This window comes from Tauraco erythrolophus, chromosome 6 (genome assembly GCF_009769465.1).
Source record: "Tauraco erythrolophus isolate bTauEry1 chromosome 6, bTauEry1.pri, whole genome shotgun sequence".
Classification (NCBI taxonomy): domain Eukaryota; kingdom Metazoa; phylum Chordata; class Aves; order Musophagiformes; family Musophagidae; genus Tauraco; species Tauraco erythrolophus.
Window position 1 is genome coordinate 31517722 of NC_141470.1, and position 24300 is coordinate 31542021.

Consider the following 24300-nt stretch of genomic DNA (forward strand, 5'->3'; position numbering starts at 1 on the left):
ATTGTATCTTACTTCATTTTCATCTGTCAGTACAATTGTTCCTGAAATTCCAACCTGTATAAATGTGTTGTTTTTCACAGAAAGTATCGCTTAAGACTGAGATAGTCCTGTGAAATATGTATTTCTGGTGGTGATGAACATTGGATCAGTCATTTGGGAGTCAGTTTTCGAAAACTGTCTAATTTCTCAATTACCAGAACAATAGATCAAATTTTTGATTGAGCTACAATTCCTGCTTGGTATTATAGTGTGAAAGAGGTTTTGGGAACTCAGGAAGTGTGTATTTATTGTTAAAAAAAAGAAGGTTGTCTTTTAAAGTACTTGGCGCTAGATAAACTTCCATCCTAGGGATTACAAATAATCGATCTTTAAATGTTGAACTGTTGGGTATTGTTTTTTTTTTCCCTCTTTACATTATCTTACTTGTTTATTTGAGTTTTCTGTTCTTCATGAGTTGTTCTCATAATACACTTAGAAACATCCTTAGAACTGTTGACAGTATAGTTGACTTTCTAGCTGAAATGGTTTAGCAGATGAAGTGTTGATAAACACAGTCTGCCAAGTCAGCTTTATCTCAACTCAGTATGAAAAATTATCAGAACTGCCAAATGGAAAATATAAATATTGGCTATAAAGTGCAATTTTTTGTTCTTGTTATTAAATACAAGTGCAATTGAAAAAGAATGTAAAATAAAATATAAACAGTGCAGCTTCCTTGCTGGGGCCGAGTAAGTATTTCAGACACTGTGGTGAGTCTTGTGTTATCATACAATACAGTTTTATCTAATAAAAACACTGAAGGAGAAACACAAGCTTGCTGGCCATAGAAACTTAAGTAATGGGCCATGGTTTCCTTCCTTGTGCTTGATGCTGACTGAAAGGACGTCCAGTGCTGCTTCATGTAACCATTGAGCCTCTGACAGACCTCTTTCAAGAGTTAAGAAAAATTTAGAGATGGACTCGTGCTTTGAAAGGCCTGGAGTCATGAGTGAATTTCTTGGGCTTTTTACCCGTCTTTGTGACTGTAAAACCAGGAAAGTGTACTTTAAATGTCCTTGAGAAGAGGGCTGCTGGAATACTGTAATCTTACGATGCTTTTGTGCGTTTGTCTGTCCCCTTATGCTGTATGAATGAAGCTTATTGTACTAATTCCATGTTGAAATCATTACTTCAGTGCTGAGCTTGAAGTTTCTAAGCTTCCTCACAAGCAACGATGCTATCGGAAGCCAAAGGAGGTTTGATAACACTGACGTCCAGTAAAAGCTTTCTTTTGTGAGTTGACCTTGAATTACTTTTTCCTTGAAGATGTCCTGCCAACCGTTACCATACATAATTGGTGTATTGGTTGAGGATGAAAACTAGATTAAAGTGTCTGTCTTCAGGTTCATTTTTGTAGAATGCTGTCTTTTAGTAAACTGTCTTTTTTTTTGTCCTCTGAATGGACATATAAAAATGAAGTTCTAACAGCTTCTTCAGTTGTTAAGAATTCTGTGACAATAACACAATAGTGAGAGGGCTGCAAATCATAGTGTTTAGGTAAAAATGTGATTTTAAAGATACAAATCTGCTTCTCTGAATAATTCTTACAGTTTCTTCTGATGTTAACATTGCTCGCTTGAGGTTCTGGTCCCTTGCATTCCCAAGATGAGACCACACACAATGCATTTTATTCCCTATGTATTTTGATCAGGTCACAGGTACTTGTGACAGGCTTAAGTCACTCATGTGTAAGTACTTTCAAATGTTTGGATGAAAAGTTCAGATTTGTTGTTCTGTTTATAAGAATTGTGCTTTCTGTACCACCTGTATTCTACTCTTATTTGCCAAAATGGGAATACATGTTGCCAACCTTGTTTATTTTCCTAATACATTCATGTTAATATTTCTTTTATTGCCTTTTCTAATTAAAAAAAAAAAAGATGAGGAAGTATTTTTTCACTTTTAATTTGGGGAGAGCAGACCTTGCCATACAGTACGCTGAAGAGGAACCAAACCAAATTAGTAAAATCTGCAATACCCATGTGACAGATGATATGCCTTTACTTTTTTTTTAAGTAGCACTGAAAGTGGAAGTGCTTTTCCCTTCAAAAAGCTGGCACAAACAGAATCAAAAATATAAATTATTTTTAAGAAGTGTTATTGTCTACATATTTTTTAGGACTGAATTTAAAAAATAATTCTTTCTTCATGATATATACAAACTTTCTTGATTGCGCTTACATAAATAATGTAAGCATCTTCATATCTCTGAAAAGAGGAAAGTTTTCTAACATATGAAATGAGAAACAAAAGGAAATTCTAATTATAGACATTTAAGAGAAAAAGGTCATGCGTGGTTTTTCTGATATTAACTCTGCAATTTGTTACGTGCGTTTTCCTTGGTTATAAACAAGGGAATGGTTTTCCAAACCATGACTGTCAAGATATAGTTATACTGTTAAAAAAAAAACAAACCAAAACTAAATAACAAACTCCAAAAGAGAAAACCAAAACCAAGCAAAAACTAACCAAACAAAAAACCTCACAAGAAACTGTAATGCTACTCGTGATGTTCCTTTTCATGCCATTTTTGAGACAAACCGTTCATTTTTCTCCGTGCTTTATTGCTGCGGAGTTGGTTTAGTCTGGCAGAGGGTGAATGCTGAATGTCTGCACCTGGGCTTTACTGCTTGCATACAATGAAGTAGTAGTTTCACTGTGTCTCCCTGTATTCTTGTTAAGTTTTTTTTGAGAGATGAGTTTGGTACTATACAAAACCTTCTTTAGTAAGGGGGATGTTTTGTATAAAAGCGACTATTGCTTCCTTCTACTCCCACCCCTTTCCTCCACAGATGTCTTCAGGAAGCTGTGTGAAGTTCAGGATTGTTTTCCAAAGACAATGTTGGAAATCCATCACTCTTTGGCTATTGTGTAACTATGGGTTTATCCATTAATAGAGATTCATGGCATATTTCCATTTTGCAGTAAAAATAATGTGTGATAATGATATTTAGGGTTATCATTTTGATTGTTATAGGCAGATTCAGGCTTGCTTGTTCATTCTGGTGGTTGAATATGATAGTTAATATGTCGGTGCTTTGAGACCTTTATAGTTGTCCCGCAAACCAACATCTAAATTTAAACTTAATTAAATTTAAATTTTTGTTTGGCATAGAACAGCCTGTTTCAGTCTTTTGAGTTTCCTTTGTAAAACCTAAAACAGCTCTTAATAAATCTTTCTTAGAGTTTTAGTTCCACCAAGCAAAGGAAAATATTTTAAACGGTTGCGAAACTTCAGTAAATGCCCATTTAAGTCCTACTAAAAAAAATTAATAAATTCAGCTTGACCTAATGGTAGTGCAGTTAAACAAAATCTGAAGAGTATTCTGCACAAGAGTATTCTTAAGGCTACAGGAACACATGCAAGCATTAAGTATTCTTGTAGCTGCTTGTTATAGCTTCAGTCCTCAGCTTCCCTCCAGCCATCCTACCCATCCGGTGATTGTGCGTGCACAGTAACCGCAGTGGGCAGCCTGACCCACAGGATGTACAAGCAGGTATTTACACACAGGGGTTGCCATAGATAGCTGATGTGTAGCAATCTGCTCCTTTTGATAAGAGGAATATGTCCCATGACTAACAGGCTTTGAATGGTAGAGAGAGTGAAATCCAAAAAAGCGCTTAAGTCCCCAGCTTGTACTGATTTCAGTGAGATTCAAGTCTCTGGGTTTTCTTGAAACGCTTTTTGTAGATCTCAAGCTTAGTTTTTGTACCTCAGTGCATCAGTTAAATGGAGATTATAACATTTGTAAGGGAAATCATATTTAAACTTTAGAATTTTTACCTCAGGCTTTCAAAAGAATGGAATTATATTCATATTGGTCACGGAGTTTCACACTTTTGGGCTTGACTTGAAAAAGATTTTATTTTGTTTTGGCATAGTGTATTAGGTTTATGCAGGTATGAATATTCTTTCAGTGTCTTTCTGAATATTATCACTTTCAGAAATGCTGTGACCCTCATTGGACCTTCTAAGATGTAGTCATAGAAGCATTTCACCAAAAAGGCAATGACCAAACAAAAAGATGACTGTCTATGAGGTAATTTTAAGAAATACGAGAGTACAGATGGTCAAGATTTTGTATGGATTTCCCTGTGTGTGGAGGTTGCACTGTGATGTGTCACATGTGAAAAGTATTATCTTAATGAATCAGGATGGTTTTATGGTGAGAAAGCAGTAAGGGTATGAAAACAAGTCTCACTGCAAAGGTCAGTAACTGCTCCTCATTTCTTGACCTTCTCGCCTCCCTCACCCCACCATTTTTCAGCACTGGCTTGCTAATGTAAGTGAAAGAATAGCTGTGATTCTTTTTTTGGTGCACTTCCACTGTGCGTTTGAACCATTGAGGGTTTTACAAGACTGTTCAAAAGCAAGACAGTGCATTAAATGTTTTTTATTTCTGAACTTTATATGATAAGTTACACAGGTGCTCTTTGCCTGTCTGCCTGTTGCAAATGTGTGCTAGGAAGAACTTTCCATTCAAATACATTATCTAATTATTTCTTTGTTTATAAATGCATTCATTGGGAAGGCTGGGTTTTATTCTGTGCTCTGAAGGCAGAAATGGGGGTCACTGATGGCTCATGTGAGTGAATACACATGATCCCTGCAAACTGATTTTTCCATTTCTTATTTGTTTTAAAAGTACCATAATTGCTTTTCATCACATTTGACTTCCCAGCATAGCTGAGTTTTGTACTACTTCCAGCTAAAAAAAGTAGTTGGGGAAAGGAGCAGATGAACAGATGATTTTCTTACCTCCCTGTCAGAGTGTAACTGAAAAGCAAATAGAAGTAGAAACAGATATGTTTGTTTTAATATACGAGGTCTGCAATACGGCACTAAATCTTTTGGTTTGGTTTTGGAGGGTTTTGTTTGTTTCACATGTTAATTGAAAAAGTTTAGAAAAGTTACATAATAGTATTGTTTGGAAGCAAAACATCACAACATACTTTTCAAGCCTTCATCAGACTAAGTCACTGTACTTGCTCCTCTATTTTTTAATGCAAACATAGTCACATTTCTGAAGAACTTTAACTGAGACCTTTGCTTTCTAAGCTGTTTGTGACACTTCCATGCCTCCATACATTCCCTGTGAGATTCAAGTTTTTACTTGTCTTGTGAAAATTCTCAAGACAAATTCAAAATCTGTTATCTCACATATGCGCTTAATTCTAAAAATTATAACATAACAAAGCTCTAAATTAAATATCTTGAAAAATCCTTCAATTTATTCTCTTTCTCTCTCTTCCCACCCCTCCCTTGTGTTGGTGTAAAAGGAGGAAGAAAGAGGAGGCGGTGGCTGTGGGTTTAAATGGCATTTTCGCATGAAATATTTGAGAAGCAGTAAGCATTCCATCCACAGCATTTTTTTCTCCAACCAAGAGACAGAAGTGAAAAAGAGAGCGTGCTATAAGAAAAAGGCTTTTTGTGCAGTAATTGGATCAGTATATAATGGATTATGATGGAGGGAGAGAAACCACCATGAGTGCATGCTATATATCTGCTGCCAGTAACACAGCTGCTGCTGTGTTCAGTTCATGATGGAATAAGGTCATTCTTTCTGGCTATACCAAGATTTCTTTGCAGAAAACTTCTCTGGGAATTGTAGTGAATAATTGCAAACTTCAAAGCAGACTTTATTGGAAGACAAAAAAGAATCAAGTTAATTTTCAGTTTGCCATGCATAACATTAAATCATTGTATTTTGGGGAGACAAAAATTAGTTTTAAATAACTGAGGCAATGAGTTAATTGATGGCAATAATTATATAGTCATATACATTCATACGCAACTGTAATTTAATGCAGCTACGTCTCAAATATGAAGCCTAAACAGGAGTACACAAGAAAAGATTAAGTTGAATATTGGTAACAAGTTGAGGGAAATCAATGAACTGTTTCACAAACAATTAAATGAGACGTTTTCTGACTGTTCAATCTGCTAGTGCTCATACACACTCATTCTATTTCCCTGATAGGCACTGACTGTTGCTTACTAGGTACACAGAGGACATTCTTTACAATAGATAGGCAGTATAATTTGCTAAATAATATTGAAAGCATCTGTAAGTGCATTCAGCAACTTAGAAGAAGAGATCATAGAATCATAGAATGGCATAGGCTGGAAGGGACCTCAGAGATCATCTAATCCAACCTCGCTGTCATGGGCAGGGATGCCTCTCAATTAGACCAGGCTACTCAAGGCTCCGTCCAACCTGGCCTTGAACACCTCCAGGGAGGGGGCATCCACCACTTCTCTGGGCAATTTATTCCAAAGTCTTACCACCCTCGTACTGAAGAATTTCTTCCTAAGATCTAATCTAAATCTGTTCTGCTTCAACTTAAACCCATTTCCCCTTGTCCTATCAGTGGACACTCTTGTAAAAAGTCCCTCCTCAGCCTTCCTGTAGGTTCCCTTCAGGTATTGGAAGGCAGCTATTAGGTCCCCCCAAAGTCTTCTCTTTTCAAGGCTGAACAATCCCAACTCCCACAACCTGTCCTCGTAGCAGAGGTGCTCCAGCCCCTGGATCATCTTTGTGGCCCTCCTCTGAACACGCTCCAAGATTAACAACTTCTTTGGGTTGCCAGTTGTCATGCATGTTGCAGTGAACCTGCATGTTTGCAATCTGCATTACTTCTATAAACCTTGTGATTTTTGCGTGTCCTACAAGTGAAAGCAAAAACTTGGTACTGGTGGCCTGCAAACTTTCTGAAGTAACTTGAGAGCATATGGTTATTTGGAAAGATGATTTTTATTTTTTTTTTAATTAACTTCTAGTGATGGAGATGTATTTAAAAAAAATCTGTTATATAGATAAGCCGTATGTAGATGTTGATTGTTCTTTCTTTCTTGCAGATGAACATTCACAGTTTGGATTCCTCTGTAATCACACCACGGTCTTTCCTCCATGCTCATGAAGTAGTGATATTTTTTTCTTCTTTTAATTTAAAATGAGGACCATTCCCTACTCTTTCTGCTTTGTAAACAGGTTCCCTTGTTCATCTGCAAGTATTTCCATAGTGTGACTGGACATAGAAAGGAAGGTCATATTCATGGCGCTTCTAAGGTAGCAGATTGATCCAAGATTAGTTTTTAACCTGGAGAGGTTTTTTTTCAATATTAGCCATGTTGTATGAATAACTTTAGTTAGACTGGTCTTTTGGGAACGGAAATTACTGAAAAATTAGTCTGAACTTCAACTAAGTCTCCAAGATCATGTTGATCTGCAGGTTCTGTAGTCACTGGATAGAAGGATGCTGATAGACTTTTAGCAGGAGTCTGGGCCAGGTTTGTGGGTTTTGTTTGACGCGTTTGGTTTTTTTTTGTTGTTTTAGCAGACAGCTGGCTTATGAAAGATTTTGTTGGGCAGGACTGTACTTGCATTGAATAGTGAGATATGTTTATTGCTGCAGCTGTGATCAAGTTGAACACAGTCATTTTGTCTGTTTCTGAAAATGTTTCTGATGTGTTGCAGCCATGAGATTGGACTTGCATGTGTAAGTATCTAAAGCCTAAAAAACCTAAATAATATGCATGTATGACAGTTTATTAAAGTGCTTGGTATGAACACCAATTGTTCCTTTATATTATAATAAAAAACAGCCCTTCCCATTTTTATAGATTTATACTTTATTTATTTAGCTCTACTAGTAGCTAACTTTTATATTTTTGTGTTAACTAAGATGATATGCCTCAGAGAGATGTGTGTGTGGCCTTGAACACAAACTGAATGAATCATCCTTTTGGCTGGATTTGAGCGTCTGCATGTTGACTCCCAATTCTGTTTTGTTTTTAATCAACAAAAGTCTGCCCTTGAGAGCTCATGTGTGAAAAGTAAAATTAACATCTCTGTTTAGCTGTGGCTTTTCTACTAAAGTAGATTCTGTTGGCAGTGCTCCTAAATTGCATAAGAAAGAGTGAAGAGGAATAAAATTAATTCACTCTAGAAACCTTTACTGTAGCCTCAGCACATCAAAATTCTGAATGTCAGTTTAGGATTCCTTACCCGTAGATGTATGTGCTATTATGTATAGGTTCTCACTCTTTATAACTTCATTGTTATGTCAGAACATTCTCAGCTGAAGCAGGGCAGATAATGTTCTGTATCTTAGACTAGAAAATGTATTTTGAAGTATGTTATACCAGATTATGTCACTGTCATGTGAAATAGTGGATTAATAAGTTTTGGAATGGACTTTTTGAATCAATCCTTGCTGGGTAGGTTATATTCAGGAGATGCTGAATGGTAGTGAATGTTTTCCTGATTATTTTTTTTTTTTCCTACAAGGATTGGCTTGCTTTCAGATTACATCTATTAACTTCAAGATAGGTCTCAATGTCTGCTCTACTGCTACTGCAAGTGTTTTCCATTCTGAATTTTCAGACATCCCTCTGCCGCACACACAAACATCTTTAAGCGTGTGTATGTGGATTGTATCACTGATACTGTGTGCCTTTACAGTATCGTTGGCAGATTTTCTTATGAAGAAAAGAGTCAGTCTCTAAAGAGTATGTCCCTCATCCCACGTGACAGACCTACATATAAAACATCCTGTCTGAAAAATGAATCTAAGGAACTGTGAGGATCCAGCCCAGAATTTATTAATTTTACCTACCTAATTTTCTTTGTATTTTTTTTTTATTTTGTTATTATTTCGTAGACAGAGATGAGTAGCTTGACATCAGTGAGTAAGGAAAGCCTACTTTAGTTAGCATTGGAGAAGCAGAGACAGAAAATTGCAGGGGATTATTCAATTTAAAGTAGACATACTTTCAGGGAGGTTATATTTGTACTACATACGTGATTTTGAAAAAGTCCACCTCTCTAGGATTTTTTTTTTTCATTTGGAATATGACTGAAAAGAAGAGAAGCTTAAATTACTGCTGCAGGACTGCTTTATGCTTTTTGGTTTGGTAGCTTAAGTTTTCTGAGACCATAAATGTTTTGTAAGTTTTGCCCAGATCTGTTAATTTCAGTAAAAGATCTTTCAAGGTATGTTTAAATTGAGCTTCAGCAAAGTAACATCCAGGAAAGAACAGGTTGCTTTGAAGGAGAATGGAACAGGAGGAGACATGTCTTATCTTGTTTTATGTTTTGCTGAATGTGTTCTGTTATGATAGCAGAAAATGGATTTGAGTAGCTGCTCATAAACTTAGGAATAGATAGACTTTTTTTTTTAATAGAAAAACAATGTTGAAAGCTTCGTGAGTAATACGTTTTGTTATCCTCATTGTGGAAGAATGAGGTTTCCTGATGGAGTTTAAAAGCCAAAACTGTCTCAGAGCAATGATTCCCAGTCTTTTGAAGCAAGCTCTTCTGGAGCTATGACCTTCACAGTAAAGACCACAATAATCATTTTGCACATGATCAAAAAATTTAACATGAGCGCTTGGAAGTATGATCAAAAAGCTTCCTTAGATAGTGCCCTGATAGCACATACCCTTTGGGGACAGGAGAGGTGCATCTACAAATTCCATCGATAGAATAGAAAAGTGATCCTTTAGCTGTTGGTGTTGTGCCCCACATGCTTGGGCTTTTGGACTTGTGCACTCACTCTCACATATCATCTCCAGGACCTTCTTGTACATGGGTAGTGTTATTGCTGATGGTGATGATGGGTAACTCGGGTAACTCAGGACACTACTCTAAGGCCATTTTGTTTACCAGTCTATCTTATTTTGATGCTCTTAGTTGCATCCTGTTTCTTAAAGACTGAAGGTAATGGCCAGAGCAGTTCATGAATGACTAATACATATTTTTTTAATTTTTTTTATTGCTGCATGTTGTAACCTGTTTCCCTACTTGCATTTATCTTTTTGTCTTTTTCTTTTTACTTTTTTTGTGGTTTTCCTTTTGATTTTGATTAGAACCAAGAGTGTTTCTCATAGCTTCTTTGAAACAGGAGAAAAAGGTAGAATCATGTTACAGATCCAGACAGAGTTGATATGAATTCATCATGGAAGCAGTGTTTTTCTCCTATTCCGGCACTTAAGTTTAAAATTCAAAAAGAGTTTGGTGGAGCTAGTTAGCATTTTAAAGCCCCAAATCATCTCATTTCTGTAATGACTGGAAAATGTTCTAGTCTGCAATTTGAGGCTGTTCATTTTTAATTTTTTGACAGCTAACATTGTTACATCTTTTGGCTATTTTTAATGTGCCTTGTAACTCTAAACCAAAATGAGCAACCTTCTTGATTCCTCTATATGGAGAATGAGATAATTGAAAGCCTGGGCTTAAGTAGCTTTTGGTATTTTTAACTTTAACTTAAACTCAAACTCAGCAGAAACTCAAAAGAACTGTCAATGCCTTAAATATACATTTAGTCTGAAAACACAAAGATTTCAGATTGTACAAATTTGCTTCCAGCTCTTCATGTTGTCCTTCTTTACATCATTTCTGTGTGTCTGACTCTGCGTGGTACAGCACAATGCTTTTATTATCTCACACCCTACTGCATGTCATTTGCATACATTTATTGCTTATTACAGTATATGGAATGTAATCTTTTTCTGTTCCATTTATTATGAATGTAAGAAGCTTTCTACAACTCAATGTCATTGACATGTTGGGTTGAAAGAGAAAGCAAAAGAGATTAGAAGGTCTTCCTTTGCTCCCCATTTTATTAAGCTGGAGTTGATGCTTTTTTCCTCATAGCACACTGAGAATGTATCTGTACAAGTAAATAGCCCCATTTGATACCAGGGAATATTTCCTGAGCACTGCAGCGTGCTCATCTGTACTGCTGAATTGTTAGAGTCATTCCTGGTACTATTTGGGCTGGAATAGCTGATGCTTCTCGTAACAATTTCTAGGCACAATTCAGGAACTGGCAGGGACCATGACCATTCCATTCATGCCTCATGTTGTTGACCCTGTCTTTTCCTGAAGCAGTTTATCATAGTAAGATAGTTGTATTAAAGAGAGTTAAGGGACGTATATTTAAAACGTATTAATTTAACATATGTTCATTACAATAAACTTATTTTGGCACAGAACTGAAAACGTAAGTTGCAGACTATAAGTGACAAAACGTATACCTCATCATGAAGTGTTGGAAAGTTTTATGCAGAAGGCTAGGTAGTTACTTAAACATAGATGTCTTGCATTTCAATCCCTTTAAAATCACTTATTTTGAACCTCCAGTTCTCTGCCCATTGCTTACCTGTTTCTTGCCCATTTTAATGTGCTGCATAGCACAAAATTTTAATTTGTAAAGAAATTAAATTTAATGAACCTTCAACTTCGAAAAACTTTAAATGCTGATGAAGTTTCTTCCTGCTCTCTCATTTTAAAAGGAAAAAAAAAAACAACCAACCACCCTTCATGTGTTTTATTAGTCATGAGTAAAATTATGCTGTTTTTCTTAGGCAATCAAATGTGTTCCTCTGAATATTTTTAGGGCGCTTTTTTGTTTGTTTTTTTTTTTTTTCCCAGAAAGCATCATGTCTGAGAGGGAAACTCCAGTATTATCTTCACTGGAAATCTGTTGTCATAATATTATGAAGACCTTTTTTTGACAGTCTGCCAAAGGGTCTTTGTTCATCTTGGTAATACCAAAGATTTGGTTTATTACTGGGCTTGTAATGACACAGAAATACGTGACCTTAATTGGAACATAGGAATTCCCTAATTTTGATGCCTGTTTGTTCTCTGATCTTAGCAGATCTGCATGTTTTTCTTTTTGAAAAGTATGATGTTATCTTTTGCTTTATGGAAGTATGAGGATGGTTGATTTCTTAGATGTTTTACAACAAATTTTTAGATATTTTACAGGTACTGTGAACCAGCTTGCTTTTTGCGTCCTATCTGCTTTAGCAAAGCGTAGTATGAAGCACTGAGGTGTCTTCAAAGTATGTCTTGCTCGGGTTTGGGGTTAATGTGTTATGAAGTGAGTGGGGAGGAAAGGGAGGATATAAAGAAGTGGTTATGTCCAGCCTAAGTAACTTCTGTCACTAAGGGAGCAAAAACATAAAAAACTGTTTTCCCTGCAGCCTTTTTAATGTAACATTTGGAGTTAGGTGAGCTGTGACTGTTCATTACACCTGCCCCCCAGTACGTGTAAGCTGGAAATGAACGGAGGCCGCTGACCTGGCAACAAAGCAGAATTAACAATTTGCTCAACCACTAGTCCTGGCAAACTTTGTTCTTAATATGTCGTTGAGAATAAGATGCCAAGAGCTCTCTCTCTGAACTCATAACTGACCTTAAATTACCTTCTGGTGTTTGGATTCTCCCGGAAACTGCTAAAACCATATAAATTTAGAAAGGACTTTTTTCCCTGAGAAAAAATTCTTGTACAGCTCCAAACCATTTTTTCTTAAAAAAAAAAAAAAAAAGTTGAGACATACTATAAACAGCATTAACTTTTATGCAATAAAAAACCCTCATGAAACTTCAATGCTGCAAGAACCTTTGAAGAGCTGAACCAAAGTCAAGGAACTTGCTTGGGAATTTGGCTGCTGGTTCTTGATCTTCTCAATAAACATTGAAGGGATATCAGAATTCATACAAGTATGTAGATTATTATTTTTTTCCTTCACATCCATTTCATGGAAATCAGTTGCGCACTTAGTACTCTGAGCAGTCGGGTAGGTGTTTCTAAACACAGGCATAAAACCAGACCCATTGCTGTAAAGGGTTTTGCACAGTGGAAACCTCACCATTGTATGTGTCCTCTGCCTGTGAGGATAGTGATAACAGGTATCTCCCCTGTGAACTGTACTTAATGAAGATAGTTGGCCCTTCTTATAAGTGTGGGATGAAATCTGCCTGTATGCAAGTAGGGTTGATAGGGTATCTGTTTCCCAACCTTGTTGTTTTGGCAATAAGCCCTGCACACATTCTAAAAGCTGGCCAAGCTTTCCTATCAGAAGGCATGTGTTTTTATGTCTTTATTTTAAGGAAACAAGCAACAGAAAAAGAATACCTCTAATGATTAAAACAGAGTTAGTCCTAAGTCTATTGCTTGAAACTAGCAGGAATACATTAATCTACTTTTTTTTTTTTCTTTCCTGTGAAAGAGAAAAGCAGAAGTGACTGCTGTGTATTACTAATAAATATCCTTTAAAACTTCTCATCCCTCCAATTATGAAGCCATAATTTCTTTTAAATATAGAGACTTCTGTCTTAAAGTGGCAACGCTTCTGGTTCGTGTAGTAACAACATGGAGCTGTTTATAGATGGCTGGAATTGCTTAATTAACAAAAAATACTGCTACAGCTTGCTTAATATCCCAAATTATAAACAAAATATATGTCAATATTGTATTGTAGAATCAGGTTAAAATTTGTTTCTTCCTTTAATACATCTGTAACAACCTGAGTCAAAGGATTTGTTTTTCACTGGCTGAATTTGATGAGACAAATCAGTGTCTCAGTGCACCAGAATAAGAGAATATGGTAAGCCACTGCTTTCTTTGCTTAACTGCTGCTGATTGCTGCATACAAAATACAGATTTTTTAATCCTAACCTTGGCAGGTAAGACTGCATTTAATTGTACACTTAAAGGAAAACAAATTATTGCAATAAATCTGAAGCCCCTTTTTATGTATGCTGCTAATAATACAATTGAGTATAAAGTGGAAAATTTTATAGTTGTTGCTTTTTATTTGATTTTTAATGTTCTGAGCTTGGACAGTGAAAAATCATTTTAAAAATGAATCTATGTTCAAGTAACTTTCATTGCTGCATTTTTGTACCTTTTAAGCCTAAAGGGAATATTGTTTTTATGTATCAATTTTCAGTGGAACTCTTAAAATCAGTATTTCTGGGGTTTCAGTTTTTCAAGATGATTTGGCTTTTTATTAGCTTATAGTATTTATGTAGAGGAAACTCAAGACACATGTTATTGAAACAGTCACTGTATATCTTTCCAAAAGTTGTCATAATTGTAATTGTGAAAAGCTGAAATTCAAGGTGCAGTTGAGACTGAGCACTAGTGAACTCCATGAGCACTTGCAAGGGTCACCCAGATGAAACTACGCCAAATACAGGAAATTTACTTCCAGCAGAATGAAGTGAACCCTATCAGTTTTGGCTACTGTTGAAATTTAGTTGTTGCTGATAATTTTTATGAATGGAATCTGCCTTGTAGAACTTCTGCTGATATTTTAAAAGAATTGTTGATATAAATTAGTAATTTCAATGTCTTGTCATCTCTTTTGCTTCATTTTTACTTTCTTCTGGCAATGTTGTCTCTTGTATGAAGGTGGTGAAATGAGTTTATTGCTAGGAAAGTATATTCCATAGGCTTAAGAATTGTTTTCCAGTGTAGTAATTTTAAGAGCTGATGATCTAATAGCAAAAGTATCAACTTGAATTGACTAATACATGAGAAGAGAATACTGATTTCCAGTTGAAGGGAAAAAAGCAGAATTCTTATCTTGATAGTGTCATTGTGCTGTTGTCTGACAGACGATTGTTAGCCCTTACTGAATTACTGAAAGATTTGGATCACTACTTTTTCCTCCCACCTCCTTATAATAAAGTCAAGGAACAATCTTTTTTCCATCTCCATCGTCTGTCTTCTCACAAAATTAAAGGGCAGTTATTTTCAGAGAGACAGCTGAGAAGTGATATTTGTCCCTGCTGCCTTAAACAATAAAACTTACTAATTTTATGTTGTTCTTTCCTTTCACATGGAATCACAGACATCCACTAATGACCTGGGATCCTAGCCAAGAGTAGCAGTGGTGGGAGAAAATGTAGAATATTTATAGCTTCATTATAATCCATTATTTATTCTTTGCTATTTTCATTGCAAGACAGATATAATTCAGTGTATATCTATTAAAAAAAAAAAAAAAAACACTGTAACTAACAGCTCTCAGTGTTTATTTTGCTCATTTTAAGAGGATATCAGTAAAACTACCCCATTTGTGGGCTTTGGGGGGTGGTGTTGGTGTTTGTTTTTATTTTTTTCTTTTGGTAGACATTCAGGCACAGATAATGATGGTATCACAACATTTAAAGTGACAAATTACATGATTTTTGTGCCATGAAGTAGTATCTGGGCCAGGGAAGAGGGATGTCTAAAACATGTTCTGATCCTGGTGGAGTAAACCAGAATGACTGTAGAGAACTTTGTGCTGCTTCTTTCAGCTGTGACAGTAGCCTTTGCTAGTCCTTTAGAAAAGCTGAAATTTTTAGTTTCCCCTGTGGTTCCATTCTTGCATGGTCTGGCCCAGAATTCACGTAGGAAAAATCTTCCTTTGCTGTGTATTGCTGGCACTAGTGTAAGTCAGTGTGTTACTATTCTGCTGGTGAAGATGCACAGCACAGAAATGAAATCTGTTCCTCCGACATCCAACCCAGCAAACAAGCACCTGTGTGGATAAAGCAGCAAATCCGCAATCCCAGATTCTTGAAACAAAGAAACAAAAACACTTGGTTGGGTTGCTCATCTGCTCATTAACTACTTTGTAGACACAGTGTTGCAAGTTGTGTGTAGGTAGCCATTTACTTAAAATTTTATCTTTCCTTTCCCCAAGGGTGTTTATTGAAGTTTTTGTCTAATTTTAAGGAGCTAGATAATACAATGATACTATAGAGTAGTCTTTCAGTGCCTTCTGCAAGAGAATTAATCACTCTTTTGCAGAAAGTAGTCATAATCAGAAATGCTCTGTGTTTTTTGAGCATGTGTAATTTTTTGATACCTTTTTTTTTTTCTTAAGACTTCATCAGTTTGACTCATTTTTCTCCCCCTACTGTCTCTTATTGCAATTATACTGTGGCAGAATTTCTCATACCAAGGGAAGAATTTCTTAAAATCAGACAAGGAGTGTTCTTTAGCTGGGAAGTAAGCAGGATATATTCCTGAATCCTAAGTAAGAGATCTGAACTATACAACTGCTCAGAATTTTCCTTGGACATGCTTGAGAAGTTGTATATGTTCAAGTAACTGTTTCTGTAAGGACTGTTTTACATAAATTGAACAGTCCTCTTGGAGAAATAGCGCACTTGTGACAATTCTTTTTTTTACAGAATATCTGTACAGAAAGGAGATTCAAGTTGGGCTTCGGCCAGGTGATCCACAGGTTTAGATCAGAAAAAGAAACAACTCCCCAAGAAAAACAGTCATTATTGTGCAGTTCCTCTTAAATAGTCACAGTTTGTAACCATTTGCTTTTGAGGAAAAATGGAGGATGTTTTCACTGTGTCTTCTTAATAAATATTTGCTGTTCTCCTGGAGAGAATTTCCAAGCCTAACATCTACTTCACAGTTCACTAAACAAACGGGGTTTTTTTCAGTCCTTAATGGATAGGATTCGCCTATATTGATTTAATGGGCGGACGAAATACTGGAATAAAACTTACATAAAACACAAAGTATAATGCATAAATCTTAAAGTATTCATTAATAAAGCCAAAAATTATGTCAATGATATTTTGTGTGTGTAGAAAGCTTTATTATGACAAGTTTAGCTGGATTGAGCTGATATTGAGCTATATCAGCTATTGATAGCAGTGTCAAACGCTGTGGGGTTTGGATTGTATGGCTGTTGCATTCAAATTGCTCTTCTATAATCCAGTGATAACACAATAGGAAGCCCTATAGGGCAGGAAAAAAGGGATCTGAGAAGAATGTGGGTTTGTACAGGTAGATGAAAATACCAGGCCTCATTTTTGCAATGGGTATCTGATCTTTCAGGTTGATGTTTACAGTAGAATATCAGCAATTTAATAAAAAGGAGGAAAAAAAAACCCAAAACAACCAAACAAAACCAAACTGAAAACAGAGGGTGGAGTTGTGCCCTTGGTGATGGAGCACTTTAGCACTTTTGAAAGTCCAAGATTGCTATCAGAACATTTATAAATTAGATTGATATGATAAGCACAGAGTTTTTTTCTTTTTCAAAATGAGATAGTTTTTTAATGAGTGGATAAGGTATATTTTCATAATTATATAATTCAGTGATAAAATGGCAGGAATGTAATGCTACCACTCAGCCCACTCAGTGTTTCTCATGTTCTCCCTCCTGTCCTCCAGGGAAACAGTATATATTTGTCATATACTATCTGTGACTTTTTCTAGTATTTTATAATCCCACCTGAACACCTTAATCAAGATTGAACTTTCATGCTGTTAAATATGGTGTGTGCATGTACATTATCACACAGAGCAGACAATTTTTCCACTGGAAAAAAGTTACAGTTGATAAGATGAACAAAGAAATCATTGTTGTCTCTCACAGGGAGAATTAAAGCACAAAGGGATTTAAGGACACGCAGGAAGTCTGTTGGCAGAGCCAAGAACTGAACTGTCTCTCAAGTTCATGTGCAAATGCCTCTGCCACGGGCCAAGCTTCTTGAGCTGGAGAGAAGCCGTCCCTTTCACTCCCCTGCTTCCGGTGTGACTGGGGAAAGAAACTGAAAAGGCTGGATAGAGAGAAGGAAAAGAAGTAATCCTAGCTGTGAAGCCGCGGCCTCTTAACAAGAGAGAAGAAGTGTTCCCAAACTAACCAACCAAAGCCTTTTTTCCCTATTCAAACCAAAAAGTAATGTTGCTGAAGTAATCCTAATGTCACAGTAAAGGGTTCCGTGCAGCTGATCAGCATAATGCGCTTCTTGCTTGTGCTTTCTCTGTCCACGTATAGAAAGCCCTTTAGCTGACGTTTGTTTAATATTCTTTAAGAGAAAAACACGTGTAGAAAAAGCCTTGTGTTATTGGAACAACCCCCTAGATTTGTTTTCAGATATTCCTTCCTTGCATACTCTTGCATCTTCCCTGCAGAAGCCTTTTTTTATTTAAATTAGTATTTTTGTGAAGGTTTTGGAACAAAAACTTTAATTATTTTGGCAGGAAGCACTTAGTTCTGTGTAATTGTATTTCATTAAATATTTTTTCATCTTAAATCCAAGTCTTGGATGCTATATCTGAGATGTAGCAGCAATTTAATTAAGCAGAATTTGGTCATAACCCAAACAGTAATAGTTTAGGGAGGGGCAGGATTCTGCAAGGAAAACAGACCAAGTGTGAGATGCTGCATATCTGTAGTTCATAGTGGAGATAGTGGCAAATAAATACTGCAGGACTGAGCCTCTTAGGTTTTGTGCAGTTTCTGAAACTGCCCTGACCTATTGGTTGAGAGCAATTTTGTTTGTATTGTAAATAACAGCACCTTTTTTTATAGCAAGTTTGTTTTGTACCTGGATATGCTGCAGTCGTCTCGATGCTCTGAAGCTTTCTATCTACTGATGAGGCATTTTCCTGGTTTCTTGTCTGCATCATAGATCTTTAATGGAAATTGAGCTGTTGAGTTTTTTCAGCATTTATAGTGTCATTTGTTGGTTCTGTGATGAAAAGCAGCTGTTGGCCATATGTCTTAAGTTCAGTCTTTCCCTCTTTCATCAAATCAGTGGTATTTTAAAGGCTCTTTTTAAATTGTGCTGTGCAAGAAGGTAATTTTCTTCTGGTTTTGGTCCCAGTTATTAACCTGTGGGAGTTTATCTTCGTATTCTAACTTTAGCTACAAGTGGTTTGCTTTTACTGAGTTGTCTGTTGTTATTGATGTTTGTGGACTATGCCTGTAACAGGTAGCAATTTTTATTTATTCAAAAACTTTTTTAAAAATTACCATAAGTTTTTATTCATGTCTGTTTTTTTTTCCCTGACCAAAAACTCACTTGAAATTTCTGAAGTTTCCAAGATTAGTTCAGTTTCCTAATGATGATATTAATTATTGACTATTTCAAACACTTGCAAATAAGAAAACAGTTACCATACAAATAAGACTTGATAAACTATTCTATTAGTTTGTTAATCCTAGAAGTTGTAATTCCCTCTCTTCTACTCTTTCTACTTTCTCCTCCCTTCATCTTTACTCCAGTTATAGTTGGTCCTATTCTGCTCATTGGAGTCTAAGCAAAATGCAAGTATTATTTACCAGGAATTGTTCAGAGTTTAAAATCAAACCAACCGCTCCTTATTTATCAATATTGTTCCCTTAAATTTGCAAACTTGGCATTACATGCTGTCCCTGGAGGTTTACTAGATTTTTTTGTTTTTTCCCATGTTACTCTGAGACTTGGCATGAGTGACTTGGGAAAACTTTGTTTCCCAAATTATTAAACCCCAAAGCGTAACAGGCAACTTACTGTAGTTTAAAACAACTGCTTTTTGTTTCCTTCTGCAATTCAGGTTCTGATTGGATTAAGAAAATGAAGGTTTTTACTCTTGAAATTCATATTGCCAAAACTTCATTTCTGATAGAATGCCCCCATTATCTTTGAAATTAAAACATTTATTACAGTAAGAGGGACATTATCACAGAATAAAGAGAGCCCATTGCAGTTACAATGTAAAATATACATTTGCTGTCATCAACTGTCATAGTTGCGCATTCATTCAATGCGTAGTAGTTCAATGAAAGTCAAAGATACTGGTATTAACTGAGCCTCGTGTTTCAGTAGTCAATAGCATTAGTTTGAATCATATGCATATAAGGAGAGTTTAATTATCTCAAACTTTTTGTTAGGATCAAAAGAAAAACTGACAGACAACACAATGCTGTCTGTCTTTGTGTGTGTAACACATTTCTAGGTTGTAGACTACAAGGGTTATCCACAGGCCATTGGCTTCATACTAACTAAGAGATCAAGGAATATAAAAGAAAAAAGAAAAGTTGAAAGAAAAAAAAGGTTGAAAAAAAGAGTTTAAAACCAAGAAGCGTCATACTTTTAATTTCCAGGCAAAGATTTCAATGTCAAATAATGAAGTCCCAAACCATTACTGATAGTAATAAATGTCTGTCGCTTGTGATATCTGACTGGTTGTGCTTCATGCTGTATTTTATTTCTTCTTGCACTAGCACAAAAAAATGTGTGTTTTCATTAAAAAATATATATATAGTCATCTGTCTGCTATGCGTATTTATACACAGGCATACAGGTCTAACATGATGAAATGTGATGTAATCTCAGGCTAATAAATAGGGTATTTTTCAGTATCTTGAAAACTCATTATTTAAGAAAGATGTAGAAAAGCCACTATAAATTTTGACTTGTAAGCCAGCAAAAGTGAGACCTGAGATTTTTAACTTCAGAAGATTTTTGATTCTGCTGTCCACATGGGAAATGATCAGAATAGAATGTCGCTTCCCTGTTATAAATCTCCCGGTACTGAAAAGGTTGTTTTGCTTGTTTCTCACAAATCTATCTGCAAAGTGTACTCTGAATTTCTAAAAAGGGAGAATATTACTATTTTAGTGTTGTGAAACTGGTTTTATAAAGTGTGATAGTTTGATGTGTTGGGGGGGGTGTTCTGGTGGCAGGAGAGGGGATTTGCTCCCTGTGCCACCAGATCTGAGTCCCATCCCCCCTCGGGGGGTTGAGCCAAACTGGCGCCTCTGCGAATTGCCCTATTTAAGTTGGGACAAAGGGGCAGGAAAGGGCTTTTTGCTCAGGAGCGAGGAGAGAGCAGGAGGGCGCTGCTCTCGCTCCCGGCTCCCGGCCGGGCGACTGCCCGGGCCCGGGCCGGCGCCATGTGCTCAAGATGGCGCCGGGGGAGCCGCATGGGGGACTTGGGAAGCACCTCGCTCCCGGGGTGCCTGCTGGGCCGAGCTCCCCCAGAGAGGATTAATATCTAAGAGAAAACAACCACAGCGACCAGGTCAGTCAAGATGGAGCAGGAGGAGGTGTGCTGGAGCTGAGGTTTCCCTTGCAATCGGTGTGAGATGGCAGGCGGCCCCCCTGCAGCCAGGGTGTACTCGGCGGAGCAGAGACCCACTCGTGGCCCGTGGAGAAACCCACGTCGGGAAGGAGATGCCTGAGCCCAGGAGAGGTCGTGGAGCAGGGGATGTGCGACCAGGTACTGTTAATAATGGGGCATGGAATGCACGACGAGGTCGTGGAGGCATCTGGGATCCGTGGGACGACCCACGCCGACGCGAGTGGCAGCAGCTCCCTAAGAGGCCGAGACTGGTAAAGCCCGAACTGGTACAATCCATGGGGAAGGATTGCAATCCTGCGGGCAGGACTTATGGTGGAAAAGTTTTGGGACTTTTTCTTCATGAGTAGGGGATCCACCGAAGCAAGGGAAAAATGGTGTAAGGACTCCTCCTCCTTTAAGAAAGGCGCGGCAGTTAACAGCATGGATGAACTGACCTGCACTCCCCCATTCCCTGTCCCCCTGCGCCGCCGGGGGGGAAGGTAGAGCCAGGAAGGAAAGAAAATAGGGGGTGGGGAGGTTGTTGTTTTAAGATCTGGCCTTGTTTTCTCTTTTCTCCTCTCAAGTAACCGGTTTCGTTCCCTTGTCTCCTGTTAAGTAACTGTTAATAAATTGTTTTGTTTTATGAAGAAAGCCTGAGTCATGTTTTGCCCGGGACCATGGTTGGTGGGTGCTCCCTCTCAGTTTTTGTCTTGACCCTCAGTCTAAAAACCACGACATAATGGTTCATTCAACAGGGAGAAAAAATGTCTTCTGTCACTTAGTTATCGCTGTTTCTTTGGATAGATGGTTTGCTTTCATTGGAATCTCTTGGACTCCTTCAGTTTTTGTACCTTTTAGCAATGCAAGGGTACATTTCTAATTAATATTCTTCATATGTCATTTTAACAATGGTCTATATGGAAAGGTTAAAATTCTCAAGTATTCATGAAAAACCAACTCAAAAAAGTGTCTCGGTTTGTTATGTTTTATTGATTTTTATTTTCATTTGAAATGGGTAGTAAATCCAGACTTTCTTGTCAAGGGTGACGCGATACAAACTGCAAATTTTTAGTGTGGTTTTGCTTCGTGTTCCAAGCTGACTGCAATTTGCAATTCAATTCATGATTTTCACTTCCAATAGAGATTCAGAGGCTGTTTGCAGAGTGACACATTCATTTGATGTCTAATACATTTGGGTTCCAAAGAAAATATGTAGTCAATCCTTCTAATTTTAAATAGGATTGACTCTATAGTGATAATTAGGCTGCACTCAATGACTACCTTTTTTTTTAAAAAAAAAATTTCCCTACATAACAGCAATTAGAACCTGAACTTGTCCTCATTTTAATGTTTTGCTTATATGCCATATAAAATTTCTTTTGTCTTTGATATATTTATTTGGGTATATAAAACTGGATTTTTAGGATTTAGGTGACCTCAGAATCTGTCATTCACATAAATACTTGGAAAACATACACTGCAGTGAGACTTCATCTGAAGTATTTTCTGTTTGTATCTTCAAAGTTCTACAACCCAGATCTAAACAATACGTGTTGGAATTGGCTAAAAATATACTGTTGATGCTCACAGGTAATATGTAGTGACCAAATTAAAAGAGCTAGTGGAGGAGAAAAAGGGAAGCAGCATAAATTGATGGGAAGCAGGCGCACTTGTCCCGCACAGAAGCATTCACTTCAGCATGATGGCCAATGCTAAATTTGACCTTGTAATTCTAGACTTAAGGTGCTGGACGTGAGAAGCATAAAAGCTTTGAAGAGTGACTCTTTTTTTTTTTTCTTTAAAACAACTTTGAATGAGAATAGAATCCTAAAATGATTTTAAAACTTATTTTCTTTCGTGAAAAAATCATATATTTGAAGAGGGAGACAAGGAATTTAACTTTTTGTGATTAGTGTACCATCTAATAGACACTGAAAAGCATTTGTCAGGGCTGTTAATACCAACCCCAGACTTATGGAGCATTTAATTTGAGTCTATCATTCTTTACTAGAAGACTAATTTTCCTTGGATGATGTGGAATTTTTAAGACTACAAGATTTTGCACTGGAAGTTTGTTGAAACAACTTATCTGAAGAGAAATGATGCTAATTGATGGAGAGGGAAAGATAAAGGAGAAAGACGAGGAAGTCACCAGTACTCTAGTTTACTGGCTATGCATTTAGGAAATCTTTTCTCTGCTTCAGAAACATGGTGTAACAGTTCAAGCCATTGATGATCACAAGGTCCTTCCGTGCTGCTGGACCAGCATCTTCTGTTTCCTGCACTGACTATTGCAACTTGCACTTGTACTGCCCAAGGCTTTGAACTTTGCCTGAGTAGCAATAGCATATCTGATGTGCCCAAGTGCAGTTTATATTTCAGTCTGGTAGTATAACCAAAGAGGATTGAAAAAGTTTGTTTGTATTTAAAGGGTATAAGGATATGAATTGTACAAATGGCTCAAAAAAATCATCAAGAGAACAGATAAGATAAAACTGAATATAGTTATATTTTTCACTGAATGATAATAAGTAGCCTTCCTGGTGTGTAAATCTGTAAAGCTTAAATTGTTTTTTTAAAAAAAAACACATTTCAGTTAAAATGGTCTGGTTTTCTAGTACGGACAAGGGCGAATTACTAATACTGTAAATTTCAGAAATTAATTTCTGTGATTCTTTGTCTGAGTTAGGACTGAGCCATAAAACTTAGGTTGCTCCTTAAGAGTTGGTAAGTCTGGTACCTTAATATATACTTAAGTCTTCTATTTTATATGTTCCACTATGGTTTCTTAAGGGCAGGATTCCTGTTGCAATCTTTCTATATGCTTCTAACATACAGTGACAAAACTGTGCAACTTCTTATAAAGATTTCACTTTGAGCAGCTAAACTTTACTTGTTTTACAAATATCTATACTCTGAACTATTTCTTGTCTTTTCTAACAGAGCATTGAAATAGGTTTTGAAATGTTAAAGTGATCTGTTGTTACACTTCAAGTAGATGATTCTTATCTAATACAAAACAGTTTCAACTCTGAATATGTCCATATTGCAACAACTTGGACAGCATTTTGGTAAGCCTAAGCTGCATGATTAGGAAATTTTAACTACATTTTAAACCAAACCTTTTCTTTTCTCTCATCTATACTAAAAGACCTTTAATGAGGACTAGCTTGTACAATTCAGAATTTGTTAGATTTGAGCTGGAACCTGGCCACTTTGTAGCGAGCATGCCAGCAAAGTACCTTGAATGATAACAGTTGTCTTAATACTCCTGTAACTTCTTCAGAAAGGCATGTTTTTTCCACTATTAGGACAGCTGACAGGTAATAAATTGTAGAATATTTCACAGATCTTCATGGGATATGGACCAGATACAGCTGGGCAAGTGCAGGAACCAGACATAGCAAAGTCAGTTAAGGCTTTGTTGAAAGAAGCATTCTCGCATGGAAAGAACTGAACAGCGCCAATCACGTAGAGCAGCCATGCAGGGAAGACATAGTCATCTCGGCCAAATGGCATGTTCTCTGCAGGAAGCCATATCCAACTCATGTTCTTTGAAAAACTTCATCTTCCCGAAGTTTCATTTCAAAAGTGGGGCTTGGAATAATC

The 24300-nt window shown here is 36.8% G+C and overlaps 1 protein-coding gene across 1 annotated transcript in view; it reads left to right on the forward strand.

Moving 5' to 3' along the window:
* Positions 1-24300, forward strand: part of STARD9 (StAR related lipid transfer domain containing 9) — a 117832-nt gene that overhangs the window by 21454 nt on the left and 72078 nt on the right. The window lies entirely within an intron of this gene.